The 13,838-nt window shown below is 36.8% G+C and overlaps 1 protein-coding gene and 1 long non-coding RNA gene across 2 annotated transcripts in view; one reads left to right on the forward strand and one right to left on the reverse strand.

Annotated features, from left to right (window-relative positions):
* Positions 1-13,838, forward strand: part of LOC310734560 — an 88,108-nt gene that overhangs the window by 60,498 nt on the left and 13,772 nt on the right. The window lies entirely within an intron of this gene.
* chrm3b (cholinergic receptor, muscarinic 3b) overlaps positions 1-13,838 on the reverse strand; it is a 141,300-nt gene that overhangs the window by 53,026 nt on the left and 74,436 nt on the right. The window lies entirely within an intron of this gene.

Below are 13,838 nucleotides of genomic sequence, written 5' to 3' on the forward strand. Positions count from 1 at the left end.
AACAGGATCATGCTTGATGCATGGACTGCATCACGAATCCAGGACTGGCCTCTAAATCACAGGATGCCAAGAGCAGATGCCTGGTGGTGGAGGAAAGCAGGCAGGCGAATATTTTATTTTACAATGTGTCACGGCATCACACTCAACTGCACCACAGAGACGCGTTCAGCACTCATCAGAGACAGAAAGATAGCGAGAAAGAGTGAGAGGCAGACAGCTATACACACACAGGCAGTGGCAGAGAGGATAAAAAAGGAAAAAGGCACCTCGGAGGCGAATAACTACTGTATGAGTACAACTCATCAAACATATTACACCTGTTTCATTGTCATGTGACCTGTCACTATTCCCAGCCTGTTAGTGAGCACTATATATGTCAGTATGTGTGAATGAGAAAGACAGAAAGTCCTCTGGCTGTTAAAAAGCTTACATTTCTACACAGATGGCTGCAACACAACTCACATAAGGCACAATTAAATATACAGCCCTTGTACTGAACATAATGGTGATGATATTTTTAGGAAGAAATGTCCTGGTCATTAAGCAGAAAGCTGTACTCTTTTGGAAGTGGAGAACATAGAACATTTGGACAAAGGTTTTCCTACACCTGCTTATAAGGTTCTATTTCCTGTTATAATAACCTCCACCTTCCTGTTGAAGTGTGCTTGTGGAGATTTGTGCTTATTCAGTCACAAGCGTTTTAGTAAAGGCATCAAAAGTCCAAAATCTTAACCACTGACCAATTAACCAAAAAAGTATACTGGCTTTGTTGACTGAGCCATTGTCATCCTGAAACAGGTTTGGGTCTCCCAGTTTAAGTGAAGTGAACATTTCATGCTACTATATTCAAAGACACCCTAAAAAATGTGTGTGCCTCCAACTTAGTGGTAACAGTTTGGGGAGGAAGCACATATCAAGACAAGTCAAGTGTCTCTGTACTCTTATATACTCTTGTACCCCTATAGTGTTTAAGGTACTTTAAGTATTTAAGGTACTTTACCATCTATAACGTATCTTATAGAGCAATATCAACTTTGATATTTGATGATTGACAGTAAAGTTTAAAGTGTCTTCTTTCCAAAGATATCTAAATTGTATATGTAGCCCACTTTTCTCAGGAACTATATCTTTTTTTCGGCTTTTCCCACAGCGGATCATCCGTATTCTTGATCCGCATATTTAATTTGCCGCATGTTTTTACGCTGGATGCCTTTCCTAACGCAACCCTCCCCATTTATCCGGGCTTGGGACTAAGAGTGCACTGGCTTGTGCAACCCTAATGGCTGGGAATCGAATCCGGGCTTCGGCAGTGAGAGCGGCGAATCCTAACCACTAGACCACCAAGGAACCCACTTTTCTGTTAATATTTAAAGTTAGGTAGGGCATTTTCAAAAATGTAAAAAATTTGGGCTGGGTGGGGGAAACCAGACATAGTCTCAGTTAAATGTTTGTAGGAATCTCATTTTTCATGATATCTTCATTTAATTGAAATGAATTTTAATGAAATTTAATTTAAATGGGCCTTTAACCTAGTACTTTTCTGGATTGCTCCAGGACTGATTTCATGTATTTATATATATATGAAATAGAAAAATGTTCAATGCAGTAAATTTATATTTACAGTACTTTGTCATCTATAACTTATTATCTCTTTGATCAATATCAACTTTGAATGATTGACAGTAAAGCTTAAAGAGTTCTTTATTTAAAGATATTTAAATTGTGTATGTAGCCCATTTAGAAACTGTTAACATTTAAATGTAGGTAGGACATTTTCAGCTGTGAGTCCCAAAAGTGGTGACGAAGGCTAACAGGTTAACTTTCTCAACACCCATTTTAATGTTCTATCCGCTGCTGAAAGAGAGTAAGGAATTTAATTTTTAACCCTTATATGTCAGAAATCCACACAGAATTGGTCATAACATCGATAAATCATTGTAGATTTACCTTTTTTCTATGCAAAATAAAAACAAAAGCTGCATCATGTAGTAGATGTGAAACCATTTATTTAGGTCTGTTGCAACTAGTTACCATAATAAGTTAAATTTTGGAATCAATCTGTTTAAGTATCAAAATAAAAGCAATAGAATGCCTGAATACAACAAAGATCAGTGACTGGGAAATAAGTGCATTAGTGACGAAAACCAGTAAGGAAGCACCTGAACATGACCGTACCACCACCATGCTTCACTTTAATGACAGTGTACTTGGGGTGAAAGGCAGTGTTGAGTTTTAATCAAATGTAGTGTAAAAAATTTTCAATTTGGGTCTTGTAAATCAAGACAATTTTTTTCCCCTCTTATTTCTTTTAGAAAAACCTTTATACAGATCTTCATATAGTTCACTCCTGCATAATGACCAACGGTTTTGTATCTATGTTCTGGTTGCTTTTTTTTAATTTCTTTATTCCCTGCCTCCACATTTAACCTTCTATAACCGGTCATGCCACACTGGTCGACATTAAGCTTGCCTTGCCTGAATCTGAACAAACAAAAGCAAGCACTATGACCACTCCTATTCATTTTCCTCCAAACCCCCTCACTGAGGCTGTCCACCAGGAGACAGAAGATATACCTCAGCTGCTTTTAGCTCTCCAGGCATCCAAGCATTAAGCACAGAGAGCTTCACTCCACCCGGCTGCCTTATCTACCATTGCAATGCTGATCTCAAGTCAGAGGCTTAAATACAGTCTTTTTCCTTCTTGCACAAAACATGGACCTTTTCATGATGGACAGTTCCTGAGACTCCAAATAAAACTGCAGCTCCTATGAACATTCCAGGTTCCACTTTTGCCTGTGGGTACACTCAATCCAAGAACAGGAGAAAATAAGGATTCTGCATACTTTATATCTTACTTAACTGTCCCCCTTGACGTTTAATTGCTCTGCAAGAGACTACCACCAGGAGTGCACAAAAAAAATCCAGCTATGTTCCCAAATGTCTTCAGGTTTTCAGAGGATCTGAAATTGTATAGCATTATATTCAAGAGACTTTTTCCTTTAACATTAAGAAACTTAGCCCTGCTTTGAGCTCAGATGGTACCCGTGACAGCTCACCTTGATAAAATTCCCATCATCCCCTGTAGCAGCAAGAAGCACCATGGCCTTGGATCTGAGGTTCATCCCACTCAGGGATTTAAATAAATGACAGCAGAAAAAGGCCCGAGGCTGCACAGCATCAGAGCTACTCCCTCATCAGCCCTGTCAGACGGAAAGAAACCACCACACCGCTACTTTAAGGGTGAAAGTGTACAGACTTTTTTCTTTTTTTGCAAAAGCACTTCGGTCTCTCACTAGAGACACTCCTTCAATTTCTACAGTTCTCAAGTGGTCAGTTCCCCCCATCCCCCCAGAAGCTGACTAAATGCTTCAAAATAAATAAATAAATAAATAAATAAATATTAATCACATTTCAGTGGAACACATTGCACTTACGTGGGTGGACTGCTTGTATTATATAATGCCATGCTGGGGGATTAACGGTTACATTTGGGTGCAAAAGGTTGTGTATTCAAATCCCAGATTGCCTTGAGGAAGATTTTTAACCCCAAATTGCTAGCAAAGCTAATGTATATTACAATAATAATACATAAAGGTGTCTTGAAAAAAAAAAAAAAAACTCATAGAAATGTATAATTATATTTTTTAGTTTATAAAATGTAATCACAAATTTTACACTTTTACACAGTAATACTAATAGTTAACCATGAGTATACTCTATAATATAATTTTAATATTATAGAGTATTAATATGTTATTAGTTTTTACAATACTTTGCAAAGTGCCTCATTATGTATACTAGGGCTGAAAAGATTCCTCAAGCAACTCAAATAACACAAAATAGCATCAAGGTCCATTTAACTACACACGGAGCATGGTGTTTCCCAATGGACCATTATTACTGACGCACCACCCGCTAAACTCTGGACCACTCTGGACAAGTAAACACAGAATACACTTTAGAATGAAAAACGACTGAATGGGAAAAAAACAACGAGGGCCGAGAACAACATTCAGGCCAAAGAAAACGCCAAGATTAGATTTTTATATTTGTATTTTATACTTGTGTTTGCATTTTGATGTAATATGACAATTAAATGCAATAAATAGTTTCGTTTTTACAGATATTCTTGTGTGCAATTTCAACAATAAAAATTTACATTTTTCTAAAAAAGGAAACAAATTTACTTGTTAATTTTGAGAGACGTGTCTTATTTTCTCTTGTACATTAAGTATTTATCTTTTATAAAGAAAAAGTGCTTCTTATTCGATTACTTGATTACTTGATGGAATAATAGATAGAATACTCAATTAATGAAATAATCTATAGCTGCAGCACTAATGTGTACAGTACAAGCTGAAAATCTGGGAGATCATTTACAAGTTAAAGGTCTGGTCATGTGACCATTTTCAGGGAGAACACTGATAAATATTCAAAATTGGTTTTGGAAAAAAAACATTGTAGGCAATTTTGACTTTTTAGACTTTTGATTTTTATTTTTTATTTGGGGGGGGGGGGGGTATTCAGTACAACTTAACTCAAGTACTTCTTTTAAACTGTAGTTCCGTCTTCACTAAAAACAAAAGAAGTTGAACTCAACTCAGCCATATTGCAAAAGTTGTCATGGCTATAGTCCACAATTTCACAGATCGTACATTTGCAAATGAATCTGCGAAGCACCAAAAATCCCATCGGCGGCTCGCTTGCACTTTCAGCTGCACGCTTAATCAGAGCCGCACTATCAGATTTCCCTTGGCTAATGACTCCATCATTCCTGTTGGAAATACGAGTGTGATGAAAATTACTGAAACAAAGAGACGAAAACAGATATGCAATTAAAATCTAATTTCAGAATATCAGACCAATAAAAAAAGATTCCTCCTGTAAAGACTCGCTCTGTCGTTTGTCATTCCTGCACACTTGGTACTTTGTGCCAATTTCAACATCTGGATACTGATGAACTAAGGATCTGGAAACCTCTCCTTATACAGTGAACCGTCTCGCTCACATACATTCCAGCCTTAGTAAAACTGTGGCTTTTGTTTTATGATATTTTGTTCGATTTTACCAAACAACCGCGTAACCTTGGTAACAAAGTGCGACCGGTTTGCGTCTTTAATTTTATTCTATTTATCATTTTATTTGGGAACAGAATTGCAGCGTTTACACATTTCCTGAAATGGTCACAGTGAGGAATTATTGACAGAGAACCTTTTGGGCTTTTTTTAAACACTGATAGCTATAGTAACAGAAGTGCCAAACACGCTTTAAAACCATTGCTTGCCCATTCATTCCAAATCCAAATCTCCAAATGTCAGAGATTCCCCCTTGCTCCATTCACAAGAGTGCCATAGTGCTAATGGCCACCACTAAAGACCAGCTTGCTTCCATATTTCGTATCTTTATGCTTTGCACCGTGCATTGTGCTCTTGTGTCTTCATTAACATATGGATATACTTTCACATTTGACACACACACACACCAACCAGTCACAACTTTATAGCCACCAATCAGGCCTAATATTATGACCACCTACCGAATATTGTGTCGGTCCCCCTTTTGCTGCCAAAACAGTTCCTAAAATCATTACAGCATCAACTTCCTTAACTTCTCCCATCTGTTGGGCCACATGGGCAGGCCAGGAACACCCCACAAGAGCTCCAGTTTTGGAAATGCTCTGACCCATTTGTCTATCCATCACAATTCAAATTCAATAAAAAATCATTACACTTGCCCATTTTTTCTGCTTCAAACACATTAACTTTGAGGAAGATTTTCAGTTGCCATCTAATAAACTCCAGAGAGAAATAGTTGCGAAAGGAAGGAGGAAGACAGTGAACAATGACTTTCTTGGTAGGCTACTGTTTAGATACAAGCCGTTGTAGCTCGTTGAGTCTGGATGAAGGGAGAGCTCGCTAACTCCAGTTGCAACAGAAATCATATAAGCACAGACAGGTTTCCAAAACTCGTGCTTTTTTATTGTTCTTGGCAACAGCGTTACGGTTTAGTCAAAGAAACATAGAAATGAGCATCAGAAAATAATAAGGACATAATCCTCGTCTTGCACACATGCAGTAATACTGGAAAATGCAGTGGCATGCTATTCCCAAAATACCGCTATGCTCCTAAAGGAAGCACAACATATTTCACCCGTTACACCGTGTGTAACGTGTCTTTCGTTAAAGCCTGTGTAAAGTTTATTAGTTTCAATGTAGACATTATAGGCTTATAGACAGGTGCGGCTTTTTTATGTTAAAAATAAAAATGTTTGTAAAATTCAGTGGGTATATTGGTGCGCTTTATAGTCTGGAAATTACAATATATCTTGTCTCATTGCGAAAAACTCATCTAGTGTAGCTACAATTATCGAGCCAAAATTTGGTTTATTGTTTATGTTAACTTTTTTTATTATCTTATTTCTACTACACGTTCCTTGTCCTCAGTTTTGCCAGTGTTTGGTTGGTTGCGCTCTTTTATTTTGTTTTGTGTCGAATTGGATCTGTTTGCCTTCTTTATATAATGCACACTTTTACCCTGCACTCGATCCACTCCCGCTATCGTGCATTACATGACACCAATCCAGATACTACATGACCAAGAACAAGAAAATAGGAAAAATAAAGACGAGAACTCAGATTCTCAAAGTTTCTGGAGACCTCCTGAAAGCCTGATATTCAGAACATATCACAGTATATGTTCTGATATTCAGAACATATACTGTGATATATGAATTTATATAAAATTACGAAATAAATACAAGAGGAAACGTTATTTATCTAATCTACTCAAAGAAGCAATTAAAACGGATTTTATGTTGTACTTGAGCTGATGTTTAATTGAATTCATTTTGCGCTGTATATCCGCATTTATTTCATTAATAATAATCGCTGCATTTATTACATGTTTGAAATAAATTGTTGCTCTACAAGCATTCAGTGGCCTTTAAGTTGCAAAGTGTGTAATAAGCAGTGTCAGACATTGTTCAACAGTATTCAACAAGTAACCATTACATTTTAAATGTCAAGCATATAATTGTGTAGTGATGTTTCATTTACCCTTTTTTTATTTGTTTATTCATCATGAAGGAATAAACTGTGATTAAATCAATGGCAAACAGGATTAAAAAGCTTCACGGTGTGTAAGAGGATAGAAGACCAGGCACGGCTGCTCATGCTAAAGAATTTCAACTTTATTTCTCCATTCTACACATTGTTTTAGTTCTGCTTGATCGAATGCAGTTTCTCATGGGTCTGATGTTTGTCATTTGATGCATAAAACAAATTTCAGTGCATCTGGAAAGTATTCACAGCACTTTACTTGTTAATTTTTTATGTTACTGCTTTATTCCAAAATGGATTAAATTCTTTACCTCAAAATTCTACAAACAATACCCCATAATGACAACGTGACCGAAATTAGTTTGAAATTTATTACAAAATAATAATAATTAAAAATAAAAATCACATGTACATAAGTATTTACAGCCTTTGGTCAATACTTTGTTGAAGCACCTGTGGTGCCAATTACAGCCTCGAGTCTTTTTGAGTTTGATGCTACAAGCTTGGCACACCTATTTTTGCGTTGTTACTCGCAATCTTTTTTGCAGAACCTCTGAAGCTCAATCAGGTTGGATGGGGAGCGTCGGTGCACAGCCATTTTCAGATCCCTCTCTTATTCAGAATACTTTCAGGATGCACTGCATGTACCAACGCACAAGTCACATGACCGACTGACTAAACTTTGTGTACAAAACCATTAGGCGGCCTGCTGTGTATAATCACACTGTTGAGGAAGGAATGAAAAACTGTTATATTTCAGTAATCACCAACTCGATGATGTGATCCGATCAGGTGTTACAATTAAAACAGCAACACTTTCGACATTCTTTACATACAATGCTGTGAAATGTCCACAAAGATGAAGACATTACTAGCGTGATTGCGGCTTTATACAGTCACATGAATTTTCTTTTTTTAATTCTCTTTTGACTTCAGTTCAAAAACACAAACACAATCACAAAGCACCATTAACACCTTAACATGTTTTATTTTTGTGCGAAAGAAAAAATAATACATGTGGCTTGCTTCACTGAAATCTACCAATAAGCACCTTGTTTACCAGTTTATACTGTAGATAAGTGGAATAAAAAACTTTTACTTGTTGTAGTTGTGATAAAGACATTCTTTCACCAGCCTCTCTCTCTCTCTCTCTCTCTCTCTCTCTCTCTCTCTCTCTCTCTCTCTCTCTCTCTCTCTCTCTCTCTCTCAAAAAAAATACCCCTCCATCCTGATATTTTTCCTGTGCTAAAAAAAGTTCACATAGCACAGTGACTGATCCAAAGGGATGAGTAAATCAAGACCCCTTTTCATTAAAGCGTTGGTCTAATGCTATTTTATACATTCTGAGTTAAGTTGTGTAAGTTCAGGAAGGTTTTTTTTCGAGTATAGCTCTTAATGATGTATTGGATGGAATTCCTTGTATGGGCACTTCTTCTGGATAAATGACACTAATGACCTGACCAATCAGGTTCAAGCATTCATCCATATTGTGGTATATAGCAAATTAATAACCTCCTTCTGAACAAACTAAATCAAGCATTTAACAGTATAAATAATTACAAAAATAGATCATTTTCCAAGTATCATAGATTAATAGATCAAGATTCATAAATCATAAAATGTTGTCCTAAACGAAGTTGCTTTGAAGGTATTTTTTATCCTGAAGTATTTAGATTTGATGGTGTATTCATTAGAAAATTGTTTTGCCGCCAAGAACAGTTAAAGGAATTTATGCTGACTGTGGTTGTGGTTCCACTTCAGCGATTTAATAACAAATCAGCAAATGCAGTTTGCACAAATTTATTGAGCTCCACAGCACAGGGACAACACGGTGCACGCCTGGATTAACATACCTACAGTACACACGCTGCTAAAGTCACACACTGTGTCTAACAGAAATCATAGCATGGCTTCAGAACTGTTTTTATTATGGGTTTGCTTGTGCTTGTTTTTGATCCTGACCCTTTTCTGAGTCCCAGCGAGTCTAGGTTTGGTCAATTATACCAAACAGTCAATTCTCCAGACATCTAATTTAATCCATCTACTTATTAGGAAACGTGAGAATCCTCCTGCATTAGAGCAAGGAAATCAAAGATCTATTGAACTTATACCCTGAATAGACTGCAAACTTCCTGAGGCACTAATCAATGTGCTAGAGTCGGTGAACAATTATTAGAATATTTTCGGTTGGGATAGAATAGACGGCCCTTTTGAGGTAAATTTTCATTTAATAATTTAAACTGCAACTATGCAATTTATTTTTTAGCTCAGAAATAAAAAAACATTTTGCTGGTGTGAGATAACATGCATGTATAAAGTAAATCTACAGCTGATTATAGATTTATGTTTTTCATTACATTATAACAGAAGTATTCCACTGGCATACATTTTTCCACATATCTTATCCTCACAATTTCTGTGTATGTCTATGTAAGATATACATATATGTAAGAAATCTACAGTTGAATCATCACACACACACTCACCACCACCACCACTCCTAAAAAAGGAGAAGAAATAGATGTGTCCATGTCAGTTATTTTATAAAGAACCACTGGCGCAATATATAATAGAAAATCAACAGCTTGAGTTTAACAGAAGAGAGAAACATTTAGAGGCAGTTATTAAAAGCACTAAGTTTGATTTAATTAATTAATTAAATTGTTGGTAACTTACAATCAGGGCACATTTAAACTCTTGTCTTTGGCATTATATTAATTAGCCAAGATACAAAATAATAATTTAACATGTAGCAAGATATTAAAGAAAGAAAGAAAGAAAGAAAGAAAGAAAGAAAGAAAGAAAGAAAGAAAGAAAGAAAGAAAGAAAGAAAGAAAGAAAGAAAGAAAGAAAGAAAGAAAGAAAGAAAGAAATGGATGGATGGAAGGATGTTTGGATGGATGATTGGATGGATGATTGGATGGATGATTGGTTGGATGATTGGATTAATGATTGGATGGATGGATGATTGGATGCATGGATGGATAATGAATAAAAATAAAAAGAATAGAAAAAGAAAAAAACTACTGGTGTAACAATGGAGCAATAAATATTATTTATTTTTGGTTTGCCAGTTGCTCTGGAGTCACAAGTCATTGATGAAATGACAAAAATTACTATTGTTTAACAGTCATGTATAAACACACACACACACACACACACACACACACACACACACACACACACACACACACACACACACACACACACACACACTTTTCCAAATATCAACTCCATTGTGATAAATAAATGCACTCTTTTGGACCACTGGCCGTGGCACAAATCAACAAAACCGAGATGTGAGAACACCGCAGAAAGTTAGCGGATCGCACCTTCTTTTGTTATTTCATCAAACGCTCCAGCAAAGATACTTTACCTTAGAAATCCTAAGATTTTTAATGACAGGAAGCAACCAGAACACAGTTGATTCTTTTGAGACTAAAACACCACAATGAAGAAACTCACCAGTGTTTAGTACCTGTTCACTGCCTTTTACTCTGTGAGGATAAATTACTAGGAAGAAGCCTTCATTTGTCAGGGTGGTGCATCTAATGTGCACATTTGTAGACAAAACTTTTTTCTCCACACTGTGTTTGAAAGCACTTGGCCGTTTTACACAGAGAACAATCGCTGTAGGTGAGGTGAGGAGGCCTGGGGTGCAGTCAGGGTCCCAATTCATCAGGGTTGAGGTCAGAGCTCTATAGCACACTTCAACCCATGTACACCATATCTTAATAAAACAGAGTTGGGTCTCCTAGTTCAAGTGAAGGACAAACTGAATGCCACCTCATCCAAAGGCTTTTTATATAATTGTGTGTTGCCAACTTTGTGATAACAGTTTGAAAAGAATTACATATTGCTGGAAATGTCAGGTGTCCCTTTTGTCCATATAGAGTATTTACTACACACCACTTAGAACATACATAAAAAAAAAACCCAGACCCACTAATGTGAACCTGAAATGATGAACGTCATTTTACATTACATTTTTTCGTCATTTTAGACACTTTCAGCTCCCTGTAAACTTCGCCATTTATTGAATTTTATCACACATTTGAAAGCGATAAACATCCACCAACATGCACGAGTGAATATGAAGCAAATACTAGCAACTAATTTTATATCAGTTTGACCTACAATATGATTTAAAAACAATTTTACCAAAAAAACTGATAAATGAGGCCCACGCTGAACAAAAAAAACACCCCACAATGTCAGTTTCACAAGCAGTTCTGGCTCCAGTGCTTTGCTGATTCTGGCATAGATTAGCATAGCCTGTAAAGAACTCATCACATCACTAATACAGGCTATACTAATTAAAGCCAGAGTCATCAAGTCGTTCTTCAGAACATCACGTATTAAAAAGAGCCAACAAAACAAACTAATATGTCTTCTGTATACTTTTCAAATAAAGTACCAGCCATTAGGGTTGCACAAGCCAGATCACTCTTAGTGCCGATCCCAAGCCCGGATAAATGGGGAGAGTTGCGTTAGGAAGGGCATCCAGCGTAAAACATGTGCCAAATCAAATCGGTTGAGGCCCGGATTACCAACGACCGCTACTATTGTTAGCCATTAGGGTACAGGTGGAAATGGGGCTACTGTTGGCCAAAGGAGAAGAAGGAGAGAAGGAAGACGTCTACAGAGACAGGAGAAGTGTAGGAGAGTGGAGGTTCGGGTTGGGACTTTAAATGTTGGTACTATGACGGGTAAAGGGAGAGAGGTAGCTGATATGATGGAGAGGAGAATGGTAGATATGTTGTGTGTTCAGGAGACCAAGTGGAAAGGGAGTAAGGACAGGAACATTGGAGGTGGGTTTAAACTGTTCTATCATGGATGGAAAGAGAAATGGTGTAGAGGTGATCCTTAAGGAAGAGTTCAAGAATGTAGTGGCGGTGAAGAGAATTTCTGATAGGGTGATGAGCGTGAAACTGGAAGTTGATGGGGTAATGATAAATGTCATCAGGACTAAATGTAGCAATTAAATGACAAAAGTAATGGCACCCTATATAAGGAGGAACAGTTATGTCTGTGTTGTCTGTGAAATCGTGGATGAATATATAACCCTATCAGTTTTAAAAACTGTGTTTATTACCAGTTCTCAGTATTTCGAATGAAGGTAAAGCAGCTTTTTGTTCCATTAGAACTACAGATAATGACCTAATGTTGAGCCCCAGTTTGTCAATGTGGACCATATCCTTCTTAATCAAATTACCATGTATATTTTTGTTACAGTTCCCATGAAGATGAACACCATGTGGCTGTGTTTTGGTTTCTTTTACAATCCTGACTCCAGCTTTCGTCCTCTCACTGGTTTGTTGCCTGATTGTGTTCACATACTGTGTGTTTTTGCTTCTGATTAGTTTGTTTATTTAAACCCTTTTGTGGTTTAATAAATTGTGGTTCAAGGGATTTTTCTTGTTTCTCTATTGCTTTAGGTATTCCGTATTTCTGCATTTTCCTAGTTTAGACCTCCTGCCTATTTGTGTAGTTTATTGATTAATGATTAGCTCGTCCTGCTTGTGCTTTGACCCCTTATATTAACTACTTGGATTAAACTTCAACTGGCGGCTTGGATTAGTGTATACAAATTGGCTTTGTGTATTGATATGTTTATATCCACAATATTAACTGATATAATTATTTATATAATCATTTTGAAGTGTCCAAGATCAGTCTGGTTTCTTCGTGTCTGTGTTCTCTTTTGACATACATGTCAAAAATATCATGAATATATGTTTCAGTCATTCCATTTGTGGCATTTAGTAGATACAAAATCTAGAGTGACTTACATTTATCTTATTAATACAATTGAGCAGCTATGGGATTAAGGGCCTTGCTTAGGGGCCCAGAAGTGGCAGCTTGGTGGGCTGAGATTTGAGCTTGCAACCTTCAGATCCAAAGTTCAATGACTTAACCACTAAACCACCACTTTCCCATAATCCCCATAATTGCTAGACTCCATAAACCTGTAGCTTAATCTATAGTTTTTATTTCTAGCTTTATACCTGAGATGTTTTTCCTACAACACCATCCTCTCTAACACCACTGGCCCCTGACAGGACCATCACTACACAACCAAATCATAAGATCTCAGAGCTTAGAAGAACCAGAGCTACTAAAATAATTATCATAGTACACAACTGTTTAAACATGATCAGCTCTTTGTGTCGTAAATCAGCAGTTAAGGTGTTAGACTTCTGATCAGAAGGTTGTGATTAAACATTTAATTATTATTATTATAATTATTATTATTATTGTTATTATTGGAGGTGGTTATTAGTAAAAGAATAGATTTGAAGACTAAACAGTCTGGAAACCATCCATTCAGACTAGACCTATTCACCAAAGCATGACATTCAGACTTGTACTCTTATTGGTCCCTGCAGCGTCAGGATCAGATTGTCCTGTTCTGCGAGGGTTTCCCTTTCTCTGTTTTCTCTGTTTCTCTGTCCGTGTCAGCCGCAATGTACCGAGTACACTTTCACACGTCGCCTCTGTGCTTGGTTGAAGGAATCTGTGCACGCAGGCTGTTCTGAACAGTTCTTCACTACAACCACACTACATTGAAGCTCACGTTCCTGCCTATACACAGAGTTCTTGTGCTGAGGCCATTGCCACAAGCTTTTTTGAAGACATTCTGAAAGAGATGTTCTGATTGAGTTTTCACAATGTAGGAAGTACAGAAAGTTCTCACATCACATATTTAATGGCATTAAAATATTATGGATGGACTTTTTTTTTTTTTTTTTTTTTTAGAGAATAGAGTTTTTGCACATT

Source organism: Silurus aristotelis, assembly GCF_946808225.1.
Source record: "Silurus aristotelis genome assembly, chromosome: 12".
NCBI classification, from domain to species: domain Eukaryota; kingdom Metazoa; phylum Chordata; class Actinopteri; order Siluriformes; family Siluridae; genus Silurus; species Silurus aristotelis.